Source organism: Schistocerca cancellata, chromosome 3, assembly GCF_023864275.1.
Source record: "Schistocerca cancellata isolate TAMUIC-IGC-003103 chromosome 3, iqSchCanc2.1, whole genome shotgun sequence".
NCBI lineage: Eukaryota > Metazoa > Arthropoda > Insecta > Orthoptera > Acrididae > Schistocerca > Schistocerca cancellata.
The window spans coordinates 751467679-751492129 of NC_064628.1; the positions used below are offsets into that span (position 1 = coordinate 751467679).

Below are 24451 nucleotides of genomic sequence, written 5' to 3' on the forward strand. Positions count from 1 at the left end.
CAGGCTCACATCAGAGTTAACTCATACCTTAAAACCATGCCAATGAAGGTTACGATGATGGAAACATTACATTCCCAGGTTATATATATATATATATATATATATATATATATATATATATATATAATGAGATATTAAATCATGCTCAGGCACAATACATTTTAACGAGAAGTAATTTGTCAATACTTTATCCAAAGGTTACGGTGATGGAGACATTACATTCCCAGGTTATATATATATATATATATATATATATATATATATATATATATATATATATATATATATATATATATATATATATGATGATTTAATATCCCATTTGATATATATATATATATATATATATATATATATATATATATATATATATATATATATATATCAAATGGGATATTAAATCATGCTCAGACACAATACATTTTAACGAGAAGTAGTTTGTCAATAACTTATCCAAACGTCAGTGACAGAGAGAGACCCTAGTGATATATTTGGTACTTAGTAACTGTTTGGTGGCAAGGGATAACTAATTACACGTTACCTTGTATTTCACAAGTGTTGCGTACTGACATCGCCTAATATTCAAAAACAGATGTTACGCTGAGGTGAAAAACATCAGAATTGAGATACAGCTGATAGGGTATGGCATTGTGATACAAAGAAATACATATGTTTCATATCCCACGTCAGTTTCGCTTAAAATCTTCTGTGTACGTGCTTGTGTCATAGCGCACACAATTTCGATGATATGGTTAGTATAGCAGACGCCTGTCATCAGGATGACAGTGTATAGTCAGTATTTAAGTCCACTTACAAAAGTCAATGTCAAAATATTTTACGATATTTGCGAATAAAGTCGTATAGCTCGTTTATTAAAATTCCTTACTTATGACTACGTTCCGGCAACTGCCATCGCCATGGCAAAACTTGGAATTAGTAAAAAAAATTTGTGTAAGTTGCTTGGACATAGGTGTGTTCCAACTGACACAGAGCTTTGTTCCACGAGTTCTGAGTTTTGACCTGACGATGGCAATAGCCGAAACGTTATAAATAAATTGATCAAGATTGTTTTATTCGTAAAAATCCACAATAATCGCAGACTCATTTAGGGAATTTGTTTCGTTAATATCAGTGTTTTGTACCATAATGCGGTCACATGCAGAAGCCTTTTGTGGAAGTAAAGAAATGTACCATCTACGCTACCAACAGGTCAAATTGAGTCTGGTTTACACATTATATGTCTCGAGTTATGACACTGAAACTCGTTGTCTTAGTGGCTGGTTCATGACCACGGTTAGAAAGAGTTGTGAAAGAGATTTATGTAAGGGTAGGTGAACTCACACGTACAGCTGCTGCTTCTAGGTCGCTTAAACGCAGTCAGTAGGTGCCCCCGGTGTTGCTTCTCGCTAGGAGGAGGCCCACACCTTCCTTCTGGATGTCTCCTGCCACCACACTATCCCGCACTCAGTAGTGGCACATAGTATAGGATGGAGGTCACAAGTTTTCTTAGCGATCCAGACGTTGAGGTAGAAAGATTTGTTCGGCACACAGAACAGCAGACCCGTTTTACGACAGTGACGCGGGAAGGTGGGGAAACAGCAGGTGTGGGGGTTTGCGAGTGTGTGTTCAGCGTCGGCGCTGGAGCGGCAGCGAGAGGACGGGCGGGCACGGGCCCACGGAGGCGCAGCAGCAGCGAGCAGGCGCCCCGCGCCGCATGTCGCGTCCAACTGGCCGCCGGGACGCCGCGCCGCGCCGGCCAGCATCCAACAGGTGGACCGGGTCGCCCGCGGGGTCCGGCGCGCATGCGCGTGCGCGCGTGTCACGGCTGGACGTCCGAGCTGAGCACGCCGAGAGGCGGCCCGAGCATTGATCGCGGTGGCGCGCGTAACATAACCGCCAGGCGGCAGCGCTCCGGGCGTGCGTGCGTGGCCGTGCGTGCGTCACACGCGGAGAGGGAAAGAGAAACAGACAAAGGATGGCACACAAAATGTTACGCATTGCAAGCAGCTGCTCCACTCGACGGCTAGCGGCGTTCTCTTAAGGGGCTCCGGAACGCCCTATACTTGCAATGTTAAAATAACGCTTATAAATTACATCTTTCCTCACAAAGTATTTGAGGTAGGAAGTTGAACTTTTTACAGATTATTTATTGGAATATGGGCTACAACTTAACACAGGGATTTTACAAAATTTTAGTTCAGTTATTAAAGATGATTTTTTTTTCAATTGTAATGAAAATTCACAACATTTTTTTGCAATTTTTTATTTATATATTCAAAAATATACAGTTTTTTGGAAAAAGGCTGTGTTAAATTATGCAGAAGGTACTGTGTAACATTTACTGAAAGTTTGAAACAAATATGTTTGGAAGATCCTTAGAAAACATGTAATTAGTATGAGAAAATAAAAGTTTTGGGAATCGAGCGACAAAGATTGGATTAACTTTTTAGTGCATTCCAGGTCCATAGGATGGATTATCTTCATCCTCTGAAAACTCCTCCTCCAGCTTCCTCTTGTTCCTCCTCCTGTTTACTCTTGCTTGTATTTCTAGACTCTTTACAGCCCTGTCTGCAGCCCGAAGGCGTTCCTTGTCTAAAGCAAGCATCGCTCGTACCATGTTAGAACCTATCTTCATTCCCATATTTCTAAATACCTTGCACCTTACAATGTTGCTATCATTGAAAGTAGCAACAGCAACTTTACTTTTACTCATTATTATACTTCAACAAAACAGAGACTCAAGAAGCAGAATTAATTACGAATATTTTCGAGATAACGACAGAGTAAATAAACATGAAACAATCGACAATCACACCAGCGATATATATTGAACCATCACAGGTTAGCCACAACACATACTTTATCTCACATCACTAAAATGTACCTGATGAACACGGACGTTAATAATAACACCATTTGACAGCAGTTTAACAGCGCCACAGTGGGTCACGCCCATGTAGAACACATTTAAAAAATATTTAAAATAGTTGTAGTCTTCGGAATTGAATAAATTATATATCTATTAAAAGGTAATAGTCTGCAGGTTCAGAAAACGCAAAAAAGTAAAAATTGAACTTTTCATGAATTTGAGCCTTTCCGGAGCCACTTAAAGCATGCCCCTAGACGATCACTATTACTGCCCAATATTCCCACATGAGCAAAGATATTGACTGTGTGGGATATCAGATTGTGCGATAATATTGAGCATTAATAATGCCTGACATTTTCAGGGAAGGGGAAATCTATCTTATGTACACTACTGGCCATTAAAATTGCTACACCAAGAAGAAATGCAGATGATAAACGGGTATTCATTGGACAAATATATTATACTAGAAATAACATGTGATTACATTTTTACGCAATTTTGGTGCATAGATCCCGAGAAATCAGTACCCAGAACAACCACCTCTGGCCGTTATAACGGCCTTGACACGCCTGGGCATTGAGTCACCCTGACCGTGGATGGTGTGTACAGGTACAACTGCCCATGCAGCTTCAACACGATACCACAGTTCAGTGACTGCCGTATTGTGACGAGCCAGTTGCTCGGCCAGCATTGACTAGACGTTTTCAAGTGGTGAGAGATCTGGAGAATGTGCTGGCCAGGGCAGCAGTCGAACATTTTTTGTATCCAAAACGGCCCGTACAGGACCTGCAACATGCGGTCGTGCATTATCCTGCTGAAATATAGGGTTTCGCAGGGATCGAATGAAGGGTAGAGCCACGGGTCGTAACTCATCTGAAATGTAACGTCCACTGTTCAAAGTGCCGTCAATGCGAGCAAGAGGTGACCGACACGTGTAACCAATCGCACCCCATACCATCACGCCGGGTGATACGCCAGTATGGGGATGACGAATACACGCTTCCAATGTGCGTTCATCGCGATGTCGCCAAACACGGATGCGACCATCATGATGCTGTAAACAGAACCTCGATTCATCCGAAAAAATGACGTTTTGCCATTCGTGTACCAAGGTTCGTCGTTGAGTACACCATCGCAGCCTCTCCTGTCTGTGATGCAGCGTCAAGGGTACACACAGCTAATGTCTCCGAGCCGATAGTCCATGCTGCTGCAAACGCCGTCGAACTGTTCGTGCAGATGGTTGTTGTCTTGCAAACGTCCCCATCTGTTGACTCAGGGATCGAGACGTGGCTGCAGGATCCGTTACAGCCATGCGGATAAGATGCCTGTCATCTCGACTGCTAGTGATAAGAGGCCGTTGGGATCCAGCACGGCTTCTGTATTACCCTCCTGAACCCACCGATTTCATATTCTGCTAATAGTCACTGGATCTCAACCAACGCGAGCAGCAATGTCACGATACGATAAACCGCAATAGACTACAATCCGACCTTTATCAAAGTCGGAAAAGTGATGGCACGCATTTCTCCTCCTTATAAGAGGCATCACAACAACGTTTCACCAGGCAACGCCTGTCAACTGCTGTTTGTGTATGAGAAATCTATTGGAAACTTTCCTCATGTCAGCACGTTGTAGGTGTCACCATCGGCGTCAACCTTGTGTGAATGCTCTGAAGAGCTAATCATTTGCATATCACAGCATGTTCTTCCTGTCGGTTAAATTTCGCGTCTGTAGCACATCGTCTTCGTGGTGTAGCAATTTCAATGGCCAGTAGTGTAATTTGTTAATGAAAAATCTTTTAATGACCTAACTCGCGTACATATATGAAAATAAAATATGATGACTAGACTAGTTTCAGCTGTCACTGCAACCACCCTAAGCTCTTCGAACAAGCACAAAAAGTATAAAATCGCTGTATAATATTTTTCACAAACTAATCAAACTCAAAATTTTGAAGGTAATAGTGTTACAGAGGTAATAACCTACTACTTGTCGCGTATTCCCCACCACACACCCTTTTTACTTTATATGCAGTTTATATGGCATAATATTTTAATTAATTTTATATTGCTTATTGTTGCGAGCACGTCAGATAAAATACGAATCTCACTATCAGTTTCTGCAGTTGAAAATATTTTAACTTTATGCACTTTGACCTGTTATGTGGGGATACGCACAACACTGAACGTACGGTCTTTAATTTGCAAACTATTTTTATATAACACTGATCTGGCTTGTTAGATATGGAACATGGTATCGTTACTGTAACTAATTATGGAATTAAAAAAATGCCCTTCGCTACTTTCATCTCTTGAATGCACAGAAAATTACTCTTATTACCTGCACAGAAGTTACAGTTTGTTATGTTCACTAAACGCAAAAGCTGCAGTGAATTTTTTTAAAATATATGAACACTATTAACTGCCACGACTAACGTGAGAGCATGACACAAAAAAATGAAATTTGATTATTATTTTATTAGCTAGAACAAGTTTTGCACAGCAGTCTTTGATCACACACAAGTAAAATGTTATCACTCATGAATTATTTACGTAACTGATAACGTAATAGCAGCTGCCCACGACAACCTGCAGATGACATAATAAAATCCACAATTTCCCTCTGAAGTCTCCAGGAAGCTGAAAGAGATAATTTTAATCTACCGTTACCTGCCCGCTTAATTGCGGGAAAACTTCTTTCATTCAATTTAATTTGAATTTGCAGCGGCAGCGGCTACCGCGATCGCTGCACGGCTCTGCGCCATGAAAAATTCCATATATGCTGAAAACTGCTAAGAATGAGGAATGAAATCTCACATTTTAAGTTTGATTACCATTTTATTAACCTTGATAAGTTCTTATCTTTAATTTTATCATAGCTTTTAACTTGGAGTTTCAAGTTTTACTATTCAGTACTCATTTGTCTGGTTCGTGTATTATCACATGTGTAAAACCAGTCTCATTTTATAGTGCTGTTAAGACTAAAATTTAACAATTTCTATGTTAAAAAAAATCAACATAAATTGACCGTATACACCTTTTACAAATATCACCCTCCAATGGCGTCTTTCTCGATCGAAGGACAAACGAAGGCTACCTAAGCATTCAAACGAGCGTCACAGGCTCTTACAACTTTAACTGCTACAAGAAGACAGAGACAGTAATGTTTTAACCCCCACTATTTATAGGCCATTTAATATGCATCTTTGTTATCCCTTTGCATTATCATTATCTGCTTCGTTACATACATTCGCCGACCACAGAGGTTATTTGTGAAATATAAATACTTAAATATTGCACAAACATAAAATGAATAATTGTTATTTTCTTTTATACATAATCTACAACCATTAATACAGTAATTAAATAATAATAATAATACAGATAAATGTTTATTTTTGTTATTTCTTTATATATTCTAACGATTTTGTAAATGTCTTGCCAGGGGACGTCACATACTCATGGTAAAAATGTCAGCATATAACGCACGCTACCAATGACAGATATAAAAAGTATCTGAAGTCAAACTACACGAAACATTGAAGTGTTTCACCGAAGGAAGATCTCCACACGGTTGTAACCATACACACATACAAATCCAACCGTCACAGGCCCTGAAGACCATGCAATGCTTCGAAAAACTGCATCAGTTCCTTTCTGTTTTGTGCTCGGTTCTTCCAGGTGCCTTCAATCCTCAGGGATAAATGTAGCTATGCTATCTTTTCTTACTTTTTATTTGTTGATCTATGCAATAGCATGTACTTGCGCGCGGTCTATCAGCACTTCTGCCAAATTTTGCTTCTGCCTATGCGAATAGTCTTCTCACATTTTAAGTTTGATTACCATTTTATTAACCTTGGTACGCTCTTATCTTTAATTTTTTCACAGCTTTTAACTTGAAGTTTCAAGTTTTACTATTCAGTACTCATTTGTCTGGTTCGTGTATTATCACATGTGTAAAACCAGTCTCATTTTTATAGTGCTGTTAAGACTAAAAATTTTTACACTGAAATAGCAAAAAAAAAAAAAATATTCAAATGTGTGTGAAGACTTATGGGACTTAACTGCTAAGGTCATCAGTCCCTAAGCTTCCACACCACATACCCTAAATTATCCTAAGGACAAACACACACACCCATGCCCGAGGGAGGACTCGAACCTCCACCGGGACCAGCCGCACAGTCCATGACTGCAGCGCCTTTGACCGTTCGGCTAATCCCGCGCGGCTTTGAAATAGCATCTTAAACAGGTCCAAGTAATTGCTTGATGTGGTTTTTACTGGCACATCTAGTTTTTGTTCAACCTACGTCAGGACCAGATGTCAGGACTTGACGACTAGCAGGTGATGTGGTCCCATCATGTTCGAAGAACGTATCCGTCCTTGAAGCCAAAGGAGCCTCTTCCAGCAACGTCAGAAGTTCGGTTCCAAGGAAGTCTAGGTAACAGTGCCCCATAAGATGATGCGGCAACATTACATGCCCCAATTCAATATCTCATTTTCTCGGATACTATTCCACACATTTATGGAGAAGCAATTTTGAAAATGTGTCTCCACAAAGGCATGTAGGTTTTCGTCGGACCACCGACGTGAGTTACAAATGTTATTAAGACGAGTCTTATTTATAACGTCACGAGTGAAAATGGCTTCGTCAGTGAACAATATTAATGGAATTACTCGGCGATTTAAAATCAGCCAACAATAAAATTCCAGTTGTTTATCTTCTTCGCCTTCTCGAAGATCTTGAATCCTCTGTAAATTATAAGGACAGAGGCCGTGCAGACGCAATGTCCGCTGTATTTTTGTGTGTGGAACAACAATTCGCGTAGAAGTTCTGTGCGTACTGGTTGAAGGACTATTTTCTACCAACTGAATAATGTCTCTACTTCTTCCTCAGTCCACTCATTTGTGTGTTCAGATGAGAAATCATTGTTGGGCACTGCGGCAGTCTCAGCAGTTTATTGGAAAAACGAGTAAACACTACTGAATCTCTTTGCCTGCCGTTAGGAAATCGTCTATCGTATTCTCTCTCTCTCTTTCTCTCTCTCTGTGTGTGTGTGTGTGTGTGTGTGTGTGTGTGTGCGTGCGTGTGTGCGTGTGTGTGTGAGTGTTTGTGTATGTGTGTGTATGTGCGTGTGTGCATGCATGAGCGCGAATTTTACATGCTTTTTATATAAATTTTTCAGCACCTATTTTTCTTCTGTTCGCAACGAAATAGAGCAATTACCACATCAGCAGCGGTTTGCTGGCATGGCATTTCGAATCAGCCTAAATACTGCACAATATTGTAGGACATTTTAGTCAGTCAAGGAATAACTTCAATAATATTGCATGATGTTATTGTACATCTTTATTTAGCAGTCTATGGATAACAATACCGCACTGCACAGCAAAATTTACCCCCTAGGGACCGCACCAGAGACGCTGTTCTGACGTTGCTGTTGATAGTGAAAGCAAGACTAAACAAAAATCGAGACACGTTCACAGAATTCCTCGACTTGGTAAAAGCGTTCGACAATGTCAAATAGTGCAAGATGTTCGAAATTCTGAAGAAAATAGGAGTAAGCCATAGGGAGAGACGTGTCATATACAATATGTACAAGAGCCAAGAGGGAATAATAAGAGTGGACGACCGAGAACTAAGTGCTCGAATTAAAAAGGGTGTAAGACAATGATGTAATCTTTCGTCCCTACTATTCAATACGTACATCGAAGAAACAATGATGGAAATAAAAGAAAGGTTCTGGAGAGGAATTAAAATTCAAGGTGAAAGGATATCAATGATACGATTCGCTGATAACATTACTGTCCTGAGTGGAAGGAGAAGTACATGATCTGCTGAATGGAATGAACTATGTAATGAGTACGGAATATGGGCTGGAAGTAAATCGAACAAAGACGAAATTAATGAGAAGTAGCAGAAATCAGAACAGCTAAAACGTATAAAGTAGATGAAATTAAGGAATTCTGCAGCCTAGGCAGCAAAATAAAGCACGACAGTGGAGCAAGGAGGACATCAGAAACAGAGTAGCATTACCAGAAAGGGTATTCCTGGTCAAAAGAAGTCTACTAGTATCAAAAATAAGCCTAATTCGAGGCAGAAATTCCTGAGAATTTACGTTTGGAACGCAGCATTGTACAGTAGCGAAAGATGGACCGTGGGGAAACCGGAGCAGAGGATAATCGAACATTTGAGATGTGGTTCTACAGACGAATGTCGAAAATTAGGTGGACTGATAAGGTAAGGAATGAGGAGGTCCTGCGCAGAATCGGAGAGGAAATGAATATGTGGAAAACACTGACAAGAAGAAGGTACAGAATGATATGACATCTGTTAAGACATTAGGTAATAACTTCCATGGTACTAGAGGGAGCTGTAGAGGGCAAAAACTGTAGAGAAAGACAGAGATTGGTATATATCCAGCAAATAATTGAGGATGTAGATTGCAAGTACTAATCCGAGAAAAAAAAGGTTGGCGCAGGAGAGGAATTCGTGGCAGGACGCATCAAAGCAGTCAGACGAATCATAAGTCAAAAGAAAAATTTGAAAAAAGTCACTTAAGATCTGGCTTACGCCGGAGGGAACACAGTAGAACGAGAATGCTCGCTGGTGTAAAGGCGGTGTCAGATATGCCGCTTTCGACGAACACCGAGGAAGTGTTCACAGAATGCCGAATATGCGTGGCACTCTCCGAGTTACCGAGGAGTTTGTGCCATATAGCGAGGGCCTTGAAACATATGCGCACACTGCCATGCATCTAGTCGCTCTGGAAACAACCAGCATTCGCCGATCAATAGCTCCGCGGAATGGAAACAATCGTACACTCGTAATTAGTGCAGCCACGTTTCTGCTGTTGTTATGTGGAAGTCTGTTAAAGGAAAAAAAAGAAATCGAGAAGAGTGGATGTTCTCAATTACAGCAGAGAAATATAAGTTAGAAGTAGATTTCCATTGATAACTCGCTGTTTTTTCAAATTTAATTGTACTGTTTAACTTAATTTTTATGCGTATCTGAAATTCGTTGTTGTTATTACTGTAAGAATAGTGCTAAAAAGGTATTGGCAGATGTGATGGTGAGCCGACAGGTCGCAACTCCACCGCGAGCTGGCCTATCCTCTAGCAAAGCAGGTTTCACAGATGAGACTACCCGCCAGGCGAAGCGAATGCGCTACGCTGCTATAGAGATTGCCAGCTTGACGCGGACTACACTGAAGAGCCAAAGAAACTGGTACACCTGCCTAATATTAAAAAAAATTGTTCAAATGGCTCTGAGCACTATGGGACTTAACATCTGAGGTCATCAGTCCCCTAGAACTTAGAACTACTTAAACCTAACTAACCTAAGGACATCACATCCTGCCCGAGGCAGGATTCGAACCTGCGACCGTAGCGGTCACGCGGTTCCAGACTGCAGCGCCTAGAACCGCTCGGCCACTCCGGCCGGCCCTGCCTAATATAGTGTAGGGCCCCAGCGAGCACGCAGAAGTGGCGTAACACGACATGGCAAGGACTCGACTAATGTCTGAAGTAGTGCTGGATGGAACTGGCAACACGAATCCTGCAGGGCTGTCCAGAAATCCGTAAGAGTACGAGGGGATGGAGATCTCTTCTGTGCAGCATGTTGCAAGGCGTCCGAGATATGCTCAATGACGTTCATGTCTGGGGACTCTGGCGGCCAGCGGAAGTGTTTAAACTAAGAAGAGTGTTCTTGGAGCCTCTCTGTAGCAATTCTAGACATGTGGGGTGTCGTATTGTACTGCTGGAATTGCCCAAGTCTGACGGAATCCACCATGGACATGAATGAACGCAAGTGGGCTGGATGCTTACGTACGTGTGATCTGTCAGAGTCGTATCTAGATGTATCATGGGTCCCATATCATTCCAACTGCACACGCCCTACACCATTACAGAGCCTCCACCAGCTTGAACAGTCCCCTCTGACACGCAGGGTCCATCGATTCATGAGGTTGTCTCCATACCCGCACATGTCCATCCGCTCGATACAATTTAAAACGAGACTCCTCCGACCAGGCAACATGTCTGAAGTCATCAACAGTCCAATGTCGGTGTTGATGGGCCCAAGCGAGGCGTAAAGCTTTGTGTTGCGCACGAGTACACGAGTGGGTCTCTAGCTCCGAAAGCCCATATCGATGATGTTTCGTTGAATCGTTCGCACGCTGACACTTGTTGATGGTCCAGCACTGAAATCTTCAGCAGTTTGCGGAAGTGTTCCACATCTGTCACGTTGAACGATTCTCTTCAGTCGTCGTTGGCCCAGTTCTTGCAGAATCTTTTTCGGTCCTAAGCAATGTCAGAGATTTGATGTTCTACCAGATTCGCGATATTAACGGTACACTCGTGAAATGGTCGTACGGGAAAATACCCACTTCATCGCTACCTCGGGGATGCTGTGTCCCATCGCTCGTGCGCCGACTATAATACTACGTTGAAACTCACTTAAATCTTGACATCACGCCATTGTAGCAGCAGTAACCGATCTAACAACTGCACCAGGCACGTGCTGCATTTATATATGCGCTGTCGACAACAGCGCTATGTTCTGACTGTTTAGATACAGGGTGTTTCAAAAATGACCGGTATATTTGAAACGGCAATAAAAACTAAACGAGCAGCGATAGAAATACACCGTTTGTTGCAATATGCTTGGGACAACAGTAGATTTTCAGGCGGACAAACTTTCGAAATTACAGTAGTTACAATTTTCAACAACAGATGGCGCTGCAAGTGATGTGAAAGATATAGAAGACAACGCAGTCTGTGGGTGCGCCATTCTGTACGTCGTCTTTCTGCTGTAAGCGTGTGCTGTTCACAACGTGCAAGTGTGCTGTAGACAACATGGTTTATTCCTTAGAACAGAGGATTTTTCTGGTGTTGGAATTCCACCGCCTAGAACACAGTGTTGTTGCAACAAGACGAAGTTTTCAACGGAGGTTTAATGTAACCAAAGGACCGAAAAGCGGTACAATAAAGGATCTGTTTGAAAAATTTCAACGCACTGGGGACGTGACGGATGAACGTGCTGGAAAGGTAGGGCGACCGCGTACGGCAACCACAGAGGGCAACGAGCAGCTAGTCAGCAGGTGATCCGACAGCGGCCTCGGGTTTCCGTTCGCCGTGTTGCAGCTGCGGTCCAGATGACGCCAACGTCCACGTATCGTCTCATGCGCCAGAGTTTACACCTCTATCCATACAAAATTCAAACGCGGCAACCCCTCAGCGCCGCTACCATTGCTGCACGAGAGACATTCGCTAACGATATAGTGCACAGGATTGATGACGGCGATATGCATGTGGGCAGCATTTGGTTTACTGACGAAGCTTATTTTTACCTGGACGGCTTCGTCAGTAACCAGAACTGGCGCATATGGGGAACCAAAAAGCCCCATGTTGCAGTCCCACAGTCCCATCGTCCCTGCATCCTCAAAAAGTACTGGTCTGGGCCGCCATTTCTTCCAAAGGAATCATTGGCCCATTTCTCAGATCCGAAACGATTACTGCATCACGCTATCTGGACATTCTTCGTGAATTTGTGGCGGTACAAACTGCCTTAGACGACACTGTGAACACCTCGTGGTTTATGCAAGATGGTGCCCGGCCACATCGCACGGCCGACGTCTTTAATTTCCTGAATGAATATTTCGATGATCGTGTGATTGCTTTGGGCTATCCGAAACATACTGGAGGCGGCGTGGATTGGCCTCCCCATTCGCCAGACATGAACCCCTGTGACTTCTTTCAGTGGGGACACTTGAAAGACCAGGTGTACCGCCAGAATCCAGAAACAATTGGACAGCTGAAGCAGTACATCTCATCTGCATGTGAAGCCATTCCACCAGACACGTTGTCAAAGGTTTCGGGTAATTTCATTCAGAGACTACGCCATATTATTGCTACGCATGGTGGATATGTGGAAAATATCGTACTATAGAGTTTCCCAGACCGCAGCGCCATCTGTTGTTGAAAATTGTAACTACTGTAATTTCGAAAGTTTGTCTGCCTGAAAATGTACTGTTGTCCCAAGCATATTGCAACAAACGGTGTATTTCTATCGCTGCTCGTTTAGTTTTTATTGCCGTTTCAAATATACCGGTCATTTTTGAAACACCCTGTATCTATTGGAATACGCATTGCTATAGCAGTTTCTTTGGCGCTTCAGATAAATGAGAAAAGAGAAGGTACAGTAGCACATCTATTGGCGCCGTAGTGAATTTACAACAGCAGCCTTCCATGTCAGTAGTCACATGGAACAAGTAGTGCGCAGTTTCATATCAATGCGCCCACCATGGCATAAATCTCGCTCCGCAGCTAAAAGGGCGGGCGGAGTTGCAGTTACAGCTCCGTTTCCATCGTAGTTTACACGCTGTGGAATCACCACGCTCGCCGACGCCGAGTCCGCCGTGGAATCAGTAGAACAGTGGCAAGACAGGGCGTCACATTGGAGCAGTGTCCATGCCGGGAAGAAGACAAAAGTGTTCATCGACTTGGGTTTAGTATCCAAGCGGGACTGGCATAGGGTAAGTTTAGTTGTAAATCGATGACATGAGAGCTAAGAATTTGTGTTGCTGATAAATCAACGTTTTGGGTGTAGCATTTGTTGTTACTGTAGTAGCTGTGCATGATATTGTTTGTTGAAAGTAGTGCACTTGTAGTCAGTGACATATTACTGGCAGCTCGTGGGTTTCTTTCAAGGTATTGAAATCACAGTAGCATAATGATTGGCGCCAGAGTGAATTTACAACAGCAGGCGTGCTTAACAGATCCGCCTTGAAAATTCGAAAAATTTCTGCAGAATGTATAATGAAGATTTTATCTACCTTAATAATAACTAAGAGCACAAGAATAGTGGAAATGCTGTTCCTTTTTGCTTCAGATTAATAAGCTGGCGAAAATAAATTCTTTAACTTTTTTGTGGATTATTTTGGTAAGCCAAGGTAACTGCACAAAGTGCTGCAGACAATACTTTTTTCCTCCATTCACATGTGAGAGTGGAATACAACAGGGAGCACACTCCGCCAGCAACCGTGCTTAGTTAAAGTTCTAGTTTCAAAACGCTGTTCAGAATGGTGTCAAATCTGAACAGCGTGCTATTGAAGCAGGAGAAAACATCATGGACCAGAAAGAATCAGCGAAGATTTGACCAACAGATAGCGCTGCAAGGGTCAGAAAATGCGCACTAACACATGCGCGGCACACAGCTCGTCCTCAGTTTTCGTCCGAGACGCCCAACATGACTGTCTGCGTAGAGGATCGAGCACCGCTGGTAAAACACTTTTACAAGAACGGTGACTGTGCGCCAGTAGGCCTGCAGAAGTTCCAGACAATCTAGGGTACGAAAAAAAGTCATTAGTCCGCTATCTGCTAAGGTTCTGGAGAAAATGATTACAAAATTCGAAAAGGAAGGTTTCTTGAAGTGCATTGCAACAGAGGGAGGAAAGCAGTTGATGAGACGTCTATCGAATGTGTGGCCACAGCATTGCGGGATGGGTCAAGCGGTGGTGTGCAGCGCACAGGGTATTGCCCGAACGTTGGCCATCCCTGCGAGCATGGTGTATAAAATCGGACGAAATATCCTGCATTACTATCCATACAAAATCACACGTGTTCAGGAGCTGTTTTCTGATAATCTACAAGCAAGACAAACGTTCGCTCTGAATTTTTTTGCTCACATGCAAGTGGATAAATGAATGTCCCTGGAACGTTCTATGAGCAAACGAAGCTTATTTTCCTCTTCAAGGACGTGTTGATATATATGGCGGTAGTATCTGTTACCGAAAGAATAGTTACCGTGGATGACCATGCAGCTTTGCTAGAAATGAAATGATTATTAAATGGACACCCTAGCTGCAAACAGGCGTTGATGTACTTCATTGGGGACATGTTGAAAATGTGTGCCCCAACCGGGACTCGAACCCGGGATCTCCTGCTTACATGGCAGACGCTCTATCCATCTGAGCCAGCGTGGGCACAGAGGATAGTGCGTCTGCAAGGACTTATCCCTTGCACGCTCCCCGTGAGATCCACATTCCAAACATGTCCACACCACTACATTCGTAGTGTGCCTAATAGATGTTTGCCCATCATACTCATTACTCGTGGCGGATTAATCTACCAAGTCCCGTACGAGTCCGGGCATAGCTACTGGACCATGGACGTGTTAATGAGCAGAATATGGGCAACGGAAAATGTGAATGCACATCACCAGGTACCACTTCATTCTGTGAAAGTCATTGTGTGGTGCGGGTTGCCGACATCATTTATGGTAGGGCTGTATTTTTCCAAGTAGATCCGTCCTGCGGGTGCTCTTATCTGTAACGTCATTGGTACACGCGATGAGAGTCTTTCGCGCTCCAATGTCATTCCAACACGTCGTCAGTGTGGATTTGTGTTTAGTGATCCACTTACGAATGTAGCTGAATTGAAGGCACGCGTTGTGCAATGCATTCAGAACGTAACTCTCGAGGCGGAACACTTAGAAGATGCGACAAACCCACTGAAGAGACAGCCTACGTTGCACTTGTCCGTCCTCTGCTGGAATATTGCTGCGCGGTGTGGGATCCTTACCAGGTAGTATTGACGGAGGACATCGAAAAAGTGCAAAGAAGGGCAGCTCGTTTCGTGTTATCGCGCAATAGGGGTGAGAGTGTCACTGATATGATACGCGAGGTGGGATGGCGGTCACTGAAACGTAGTTTTTTTTTGCGACGAGATCTATTTACGAAATTTCAGTCACCAACTTTCCCTTCCGAATGCGAAAATATTTTGTTGACACCCACCTACGTAGGGAGAAATGATAATCATAATAAAATAAGAGAAATCAGAGCTCGAACGGAAAGATTTAGGTGGTCCTTTTTCCCACTCGCCATTCGAGAGTGGAATGGTAGAGAAGTAGTATGAAAATGGTTCGATGAACCTTCTGCCAGGCACTTAAAGTGTGAATTGCAGAGTAACCATGTAGATGTAGATATAGAGGCACTCCGATCTATTGTGGAACATGCTGTTTCATCTTGTGGTGGAAAACAATGGGCAGCATATTGAAAATCCTATCGCCAGCCTCACGACAGTTACAAAATGATGTCATTTTGCTTTTCATGCGGTTTTTCTCCCCTTGTCAATAAAAAATCGATTTTTCCCATCCGATGTGGTACTACCTTGCCGTACTGGATTGGCTTGCTTAACTAGCAGTGCCACAACTGTTGACTGCCGAACTTGCACAGTGGTGCCCAATGAACATTACGGATGGTGCAATGTGCAATTCATATCATAGCCGTCCTATTTCGATTCATCTGTCATTTGTAACCATCCCACTTATCCTAAGACGCTGACAGTGCTCTTATTGGTAAAACTTTCGTTAATTTTTTCGCCATGATGTTCTCGTAACGTCAATAACATGCTGTTGAAATGTGACGTCATTCTGAGCAGTGGTTCTCTTTCTACAGTATTTCGAAACTGAAACTTCATTCATGGACACCCTACTATAACAAGGAATGATAAAAATGAGTAATTCGAATCAAAGACGATGAAAGATAGTTTCAAAGGTATAAAATAAATACTGATCAAATACAAATGAAGATTAACATAATGACACAATATGTTAAATAAATACAACGCCTGACAAAAAAAAATGAAGCAGCCAGAAGACGTGGTCGGATGTCGACGTAACTTCGTACACATACGAGAGGGTACTCAAAAACACCGGAATTTCTTTTTAAAACGTATATATTTCCAAATTGTTTACAAAACAATCTTATTCCCTTCCAAATACTCTACATTAGAACTGATACATTGGTCCCGCCGGTGCTTCCACAATTCGAAACATGTTTTGTAGTCATTTACAGAAATGTCTGTCAGCTCCTCTCTAGTTTTCTTCTTGACTCTCTGGTTTTCTTCTTGAATTTGTGTTTTCATGGCCATTTTCTGGGTGGAAATAAGAAAAAGTCGCACGGAGCCAGACCAGGTGAGTAAGGTTCGCGGGGCAGCGGAACCATGCTATTTTAGCCGAAAACAGACAAAGATGGCTGTGTATGCAGATGCGTTGTCGTGGTGCAGGAACCAGTCTCCTGTTGCCAGAAATCGGATCTTTTTTGACGAACCCTGTTGCGCAATCTTCTTAAAACTTCCAAATAAAAGGTTTGATTGACGGTGCGACCCGGAGGAACAAACTCTGAATGAACTACGCCCTTGAAATCAAAAACGCAAATCAGGGTCGTTTTCATATTTGACTTGACTTGGCGGCATTTTTTTTGAATGGGGCGACGATGACGTCTTCCCTTGGCTTGATTGTTGTTTTATTTCTGGGTCGTAGCCATACCACCATGACTCATCACCAGTAATGACCTTTGACAAAAAATCTGGATCAATTTCAAACTGTTGTTTCTAAGGACGACATTTTTCAACTCGACGTTCCTTTTGATTGTCAGTCAGAACCCGAGGAGCAAATTTTGCAGCCACCCTTTTCATTCCTAAATCTTCCGTTAAAATTCGCTGAACCGAACTCCAAGATAACCCACTAATTTCTGACAATTGATCAATTACGTGTCGGCGGTCTGCAAGCATAAGCTCTCAAATGTACTCAATATTGTCGTTGATTCGGGCACTTGATGGATATCCATTGATATATCATCAATCGACATGTCGCCATTTTTAAATCGAGCAAACCACTTGTACAACTGAGTTTTCAACAGTAAACCTGTTTCAGTAGTATTTTTACCGAGCAGAAAATTACACAGCTGCACATTGTTCACTTAAACTTGACATCTTTTTTTTCTACTCGTACACACCGTCAGCGGATATGTAGATGATTAGAGTTGCAATTCTCTGTGAAAGATAGAATGGCCAACAGATTGCATTTGTGTTCTTGAAAATTGTTCAAATGGTTCTAAGCACTACGGGACTTAACATGTGAGGTCATCAGTCCCCTAGACTTAGCACTACTTAATCCTAACTAACCTAAGGACATCACACACATCCATGCCCGAGGCAGGATTCGAACCTGCGACCGTAGCAGCAGCGTGGTTCCGGACTGAAGTGCCTAGAACTGTTCGGCAACAGCGGCCGGCCATTTGTGTTCTTCGTGCTTAATGTTGTTACCAGGCCTGCTAGGGTAAATAAGGGACGTGAACAACATCAGATTTTGAGTGATCACTGCAAACGATACAGAGATGTCATATACTAGTGTCAGGCAGAGTTATCAGCTACTGATAGGGTTTAAAATTTGCCCCCCCACCGAGGGTCTTCATTTGGCCGCCGGCAGAATTGTGCAGTAACCGCACTGGTGAGAGACACGGGCGTGAGAGTGGCCCGATGCTGGACTGCATGGAAACGTGAGAGCAGGCACGTTCCAGTCGACTGCGTCTGTCTACCACAATGGCAGATCGCCGTATTACGCGCCAAGCACATTGTAACCACTTCACATTAAACCCTGCCATCCGAGAAGAATCATTGGGCCCCTGCAACATTCTACGACATCCCGCACCATTGTGAGGATACTAGTAACAGCCGGACTAGAGAATTACCGTCCCATGTGTAGGCTGCCATTAACACCACAACACAAACCGCTGCGTTTGGAGGGTTGCCGTGACCGGGAAGCGTGGACTGCTGAAAAATGGTATCGCATTGTATTCAGCAACGAGTCACGCTTCTGCACTATCCCGGATGACCATCGTCGGCGAGCACGACGGCGACCAGGGGGGAGAGCCCATTCTTCCAGTGTTTTGGTGCGGCACAGCGATGTTACTTGTGGCGTCATGGTGAGGGAAGCGATTGAGTATGACGTCAGGTCACAGCTAGTTCAGTTGCCAGCTCAGTCGCGACGCAGTAGCAGTGGTCGAGACGGAGCAACAGTCGGGACGGAGCGCCGGAGGGGTGCGGACTGTCAGTATTCCCAGACCGCTGGCGACACACATGAACTGTCCGACGGAAGGAGACTGGAGCGGGATGACCGTTGGTTGGTCGTTCGGTTGGTCGTCTCATCGGGCGACGTGTATTTGGTCTTTTGACAGTTTCTGGGCCTCGTCACTTGGTCGTCTTGCCGGAGGTGTGTCGGTTCCTTCCTTGTGTGGAGATGTCGGGTGCCCAATGGGCAAGTGTTCCCTCTGCATGGTTGGGTCCGAGCCAGTGTACCCGGGTCACCGTGTCTCCGAATTCCGAACGGACATCTAGTTGGGTCGGGTTGGAGCTGCAGTCAGCTTCGGACAGCCAATACTCGCCCGACCGTTGACCGACACACATAACTTCAGTGGGAACGACCTGGGTCGGTCGTTCGGTCGGTCGTCTCATCGGACGACGTGTATTTGGTCACCGACCGCTTGTGGAAACTCTCTGTGTGTCGAATTGATTCGTCCTTGTTGTTCCACAGTGATTGCTTTTACCATTGTTCGAGTTCTTGTGCAAGTGTGTTTGTGTGGAACCGTGTGTAGCTTCTGTGATTTCCACTGAGCAGATGAATGCTGTCTGCGTACTGGAGTAGCCATTCGGCCGGTTGCAATAGAGCAGCGAGTGTGTCGGGTGGGAGGGAATTGATTAGGCTGTTGGTTGGTTCTTCAGCCGTCCCTAGGTGGTGTTGCCACCCCATTGTTTACTGTTACGCTTGACTGCCCGTCTCACCTAAACTGTGCTTAGTTTTCTCCCCAGGCCAACCCTTGGAACACTTCTGATCACTGTTTATGTTGTTTGTGATTGTCATTTTATTTGGTCGCAGGTACTGTACCAGGCCTCCAGCCGAATATTAATATTGTCTGTTTTATGTTTAGTATATGGCCTTCAGCCGAACTTCATGTCAACTATTTTAAGATTAGGCTTTCAGCCGTGTTTTATTTAATATTCTTGTTGCTCTGTATTTCAGCCTTCTGCCGCGTTTGTTTCCAAACTTTGTGCCTTTAATGTGTAAATCCTTGTCCGTAAGGTTTCTGTTTAATTATCTTGAATTCTTAAAACGGTCTTCAACAGTGATCTGTAAATGTTTTTCTTCAGGTTGTCTTTAATAATTTTTCAGTAATTGGTGGGTCTTCAGCCGACAAGATAGTTCAAGTTTTCTTAAGATGTTTTTCTGGAGTACTGTGTAAAAGCTCATCTTTAAAGCCTCTCTTTTATTATGTAAAGAAAATTTTTTAAGTTAGGCTTTCGGCCGAAAAAATAACTTAAATTTTCCTTAATGTGGCCTGTAGCCGGAATTTGTAAATGCTTGGCTTTTAAGGAATTTCCTTAGCTGATCTGAAATATTATTGAGAAGATATTGTAATTTTACTTCAGCTGTTACTCTAAATCCTGGTGTTTTCAAAGCAATCATTTAAACTTACTCTGGAGAAGTTACTTGGGCCCTCAGCCGTGAATTGATCTTTGTTGTTTTAAAGAGAAAACTGTGCATTGGTTTGAGGAATAAAGTTGTGTGTGTTCTTGTATAGCTAACAGTAACTGACCTTGGCCCCATTCCACAGCCTGATTCGCTCTGTGCTGCGAAACCAGGATTTCAACTGGAACTCTGACAGCACAACGATACGTCTCGGTCATCTCGCGTCCTCTTGTGTTATGCCCCAGGCGACAGTATCGACCTGTCTGCGTGATGCTGAGGTACTCCCACGAACAGCAAGAGCCCCCCCCCCCCTCCCAATCTGTCCCCAATGGATCATGTGTGAGACCAACTCTGACGTCAACTCCGTCCCAGTGCGAGCATGCGGGATATCGGGGACAAGTTACTACAGTTGTGGGTCAGCATGCCTCAAGGGAGGATACATTTGCCTAAAGACATCGTTTCTATACGAACCAACGCATGCATCCAGACCACAGGGGATGCACGTCTTGCTTATAACTGTGTTCACACTGCCAAGTTCTTTGTAAATTTGACTCGATAACTTCACATACTCTTTCAATCCTTTCCTTTTTTTCTCCCCCTTCCTGGTGCTTCACTTTTTGTCAGCAATATTAATTACATTCTCATGACAATAAATACAGTAACGAGTAGTTGATCGATGATTGCTCACACAAGAACGCATTCGAACAGACGTCTTTCACAAGCACGCCCAGACGAATATTCGTCCACTTTGATGTGACGCGAAAGACCGACACGATGCGGTAAACAGCGAGCATCCAACATAGGCGCGCGGCGAGCATGTGCCAGCCTGTCCCGACCACTGTGCATTCGACGAGCACTTGCCCATTGTTCGCCAAATGCCGCATGCCTGGTTTCGCCTTTAAACGGTGATGGAGCGCAACCGAACAGCTTCAGTCTTGGTCAGTTTGCATTCGCAGTAGCTCGCTCGTGTTCCGTTGGTTGTCGGCCTTTCAACGAACTAGCAAAGGAATTTCGCTTCTTCTACTCTATGGTTCTAGTAGCAAAGAGAACTCCTATATTGAGCTCAAACTACTTCTGTCGTTGACATGAGTTATGAGAGCGATAGAGGTTCTGGAGAGAATGTACTGTTGCTGATCAGAGATCATAGAGATCATGGGTGCTTCTAGGACCAAAGAGACCCACACACAAATTCCGAAAGAAACTAAATATGACTGCTATCAAACAGTGCGAGATAGCGCGGTGGTTAGCACACTGCACTCGCATTCGGGAGGATGACGGTTGAAGTCCACGTCCGGTCGTCCAAATTTGCGTTTTCTGTGATTTCCTTAAATAGCTTAGGGCAAACGCCGGCACGATTCCCTTCAAAGCGTTCGGCCTACATCCTTCCCAACCCTTAAACATCCCAAGCTTGTGCTCTGTCTCTAATGTCCTCAATGTCGATGCGACGTTAAACCGTAATCTACCTTGAATGAGATTTTCACTCTGCAGTGGAGTGTGCGCTGATATGAAACTTCCTGGCAGATTAAAACTGTGTGCCGAACCGAGACCCGAGATCGGGAGCTTTGCCTTTCGCTGGCAAGTGCTCTACCATCTGAGCTACACAAGCACGACTCACGCCCCGTCCTCACAGCTTTACTTCTGCCAGTACCTCGTCTCCTACCTTCCAAACTTTACAGGGGCTCACCTGCGAACCTTGCAGAACTAGCCACAGGTTTGTTTGATCCGCTGGAGTGTATCACAGAGATGATGAAGAAACTCGTAGACTCTTGAAGCTAGATGGAAATCCCGAGAAAGTCTGCATACAAAGTTTCAACAACCGACGTTGAACGGTGGAGCTAGGAATTTACACTGGCGGAAAAAAAAAATCGCAACACCAAGAAGGAGTTGTGCAACATTAACGAAAGTTGGTAGAAGTGTTTCTGCTAGAGATGGGGGATCCGCTCCTGAACTGATTCATAGAGTTGAATCTTTCAAAGGAGTGAACAATCAGTGATTCAGAAAAGAAGAACGGTAGCTCCAAACGTTTCCCACGGCACAGAGAGAGAGAGAGTGAGAAAGAGACGGAGCATATCAGCGGCGCCTCTGCTGGTCAGAGCACAGCGCACGCCACATAACACAGCCCGCGCCGGCCTCTGCCCTGCTTCTACCTTGGCTGCCTGCATTGTGCAGTGCTCCATTGGATTTTGTGTTTCACATATGCCGTGCCATCTCCGTGCGTCCTCTGCCGCGTGCAGTGTCTGGCGCACCTTAACTTAGCATCGCACTCTGTCGGCGATCGTTTCAGTCGCACGTCCTGCCCTCTGGGCAGTTGATGCGAGCAACAGGACAGAGAGCCTCCTAGCGGAGAACATGAGAACTACTTGCAACAACCTGCTCGCAAGAGAACGGACGATTTGTCTCGGAGCGGGTGACTGGTGGCCGTTCACCGCTCCCCCCACCCTCGGAACTCGCCCGCTCAACGCTCATCCCACCATTCTCGACTCTAACCAGAGCGTTGAGCAAAGCAATTCAGGTGTCACTCTCGTCTCTGCGGTCTTAGCTCACGCAGTAGTACAGCTCGCGGCTCGACCTTCTCGACTCAGCGCCTCTGCATCGGAGTTCGTCCCAACTGGATATTGTTCTTCGTAGTAATACCGCTATGTATATTTCATTATTATGTTATGTATACATCATTTGTTTTTATTTTATTTTTATTTGTTTAAACTGATCAGATTAGGTCCCTGACAACTCCTCTTACTATAGGATTTTTATTATGGACTCTCGTATTTACGCTTTAATTACGAGGGAACCGATAAACGTATCGCAAAATGTGATACACCAATATTTTCCTTGTTTTATTCTGCGTAAGGCTATATGCAGCACTTTAGTCTTACAGTCAACTTTATATATTTTTTTTCTTATTCTGATACGGATTTTGCGATTTTAGGCGTCTTCGGAAGTAAACGTTCACTTTAAAAATATATGGCTTGCAATGTATTTGTACGAGGTTAATGAAATTTTAATACATTATAGCCAAATATATTGTTAATGTAAATCTCAAGTTACAACATTTTCCGATCACCCAAAAAACCACGATAGTGCAAAATAAATCAATAATCAAAAACATTGTCATATCGTGGAAATTTCAATAAACAATACAAAATTCTTACTCATTATCTGTGTTACTTCAAAATAGGATCAAATAAGATGAAAATACAGGTATAGTAGTGGAATAAACCAAGTTTAAAGGGCAATGTGCCTTCCATTTATTTTCTATTGCGAATGAGTGGTGAGTCATGAAAAAGAGCTAGTTCATTTCAGGGAGTGAACAGTTCTGATCTGATCTCTGAAAAGAACAGTTTGGCCCATCTCTAGTTTCTGCATCTGTAAGATGAGGTCTGTTCAAATTTCGCGCCAGTCGCATTAGAGTGGCAGTACTAGCGCAACTATGAGGACCCAAATCAGGCTTGCTTTAAATACACACTGGAACTGTTGTGAGAATTAGTTATCTTTGAGATTAGACGTGGTGAATTGCAGTAAGTCAAGGATATCTTTAAACCGACAAAGGCGCCATTATCAGCACCTCACTGAGTTTTAACGAGGTCGTGTAACTGGGCTACGAGAAACTGGATATCCCTTCTGCGATGTTGCAGGAAGATGTGGCAGGAATGCAACCACTCTGCTTTACTGCTGCCGGCAGTGGTCACGAGAATGTACGGTCTCAAGAAGCCCAGACACCTAATGGTCAGATGGCACAAACGAGAGGGAAAACCATCATGTCCGGCGCGGCAGTAGTAGCATCGTACTGCATCTGCAGCAGCAATTTGAGCAGCAGTTGGCATTACAGTGAGACAACGAACTGTTACAATTCGGTTACTTCAAGGGCAGCTCCGAGTCAGACGCCCTGCAGCGTGCACTCCACTGACCCCAAACCAACGCCATTTGCGACTTCAGTGACGTCACGCGAGAGCCCATTGGAGGACAGGTTGGAGGTCTGTTGTATTTTCTCATCAAAGCTATGAGCCGCGCTGCGACTCGCGTTGGTGCTGTTTGTAGGTTTCTGCCCTCTGTTGGAAGCCAGACGGTATTGTTTACTTGGTATTGTTGCGGCTGTTTGTCTTCTTCTTGTATTCACTGGCGCCACTCGGTTTCGCAAGCGTTGCCTGACCGCTAGTGGCAGCAGCGGCGGTTATCGATATGTAGTAACTGTTGCCCTATCTTTTTGGCGACGTCGTTGTTTTGCCCGGTCGTGTGAGTCGCGAGTTCTGTTGGGGCCAGAGGAGAAGCCAGGTCCGCGC

General features: G+C 43.9%; 1 non-coding gene across 1 annotated transcript; it reads right to left on the bottom strand.

Moving 5' to 3' along the window:
* Positions 1-14776: 14776 nt before the first annotated feature.
* Positions 14777-14851, bottom strand: Trnat-ugu (transfer RNA threonine (anticodon UGU)). The gene has a single exon. It is a non-coding gene; the product is annotated as a tRNA-Thr (tRNA).
* Positions 14852-24451: the final 9600 nt, after the last annotated feature.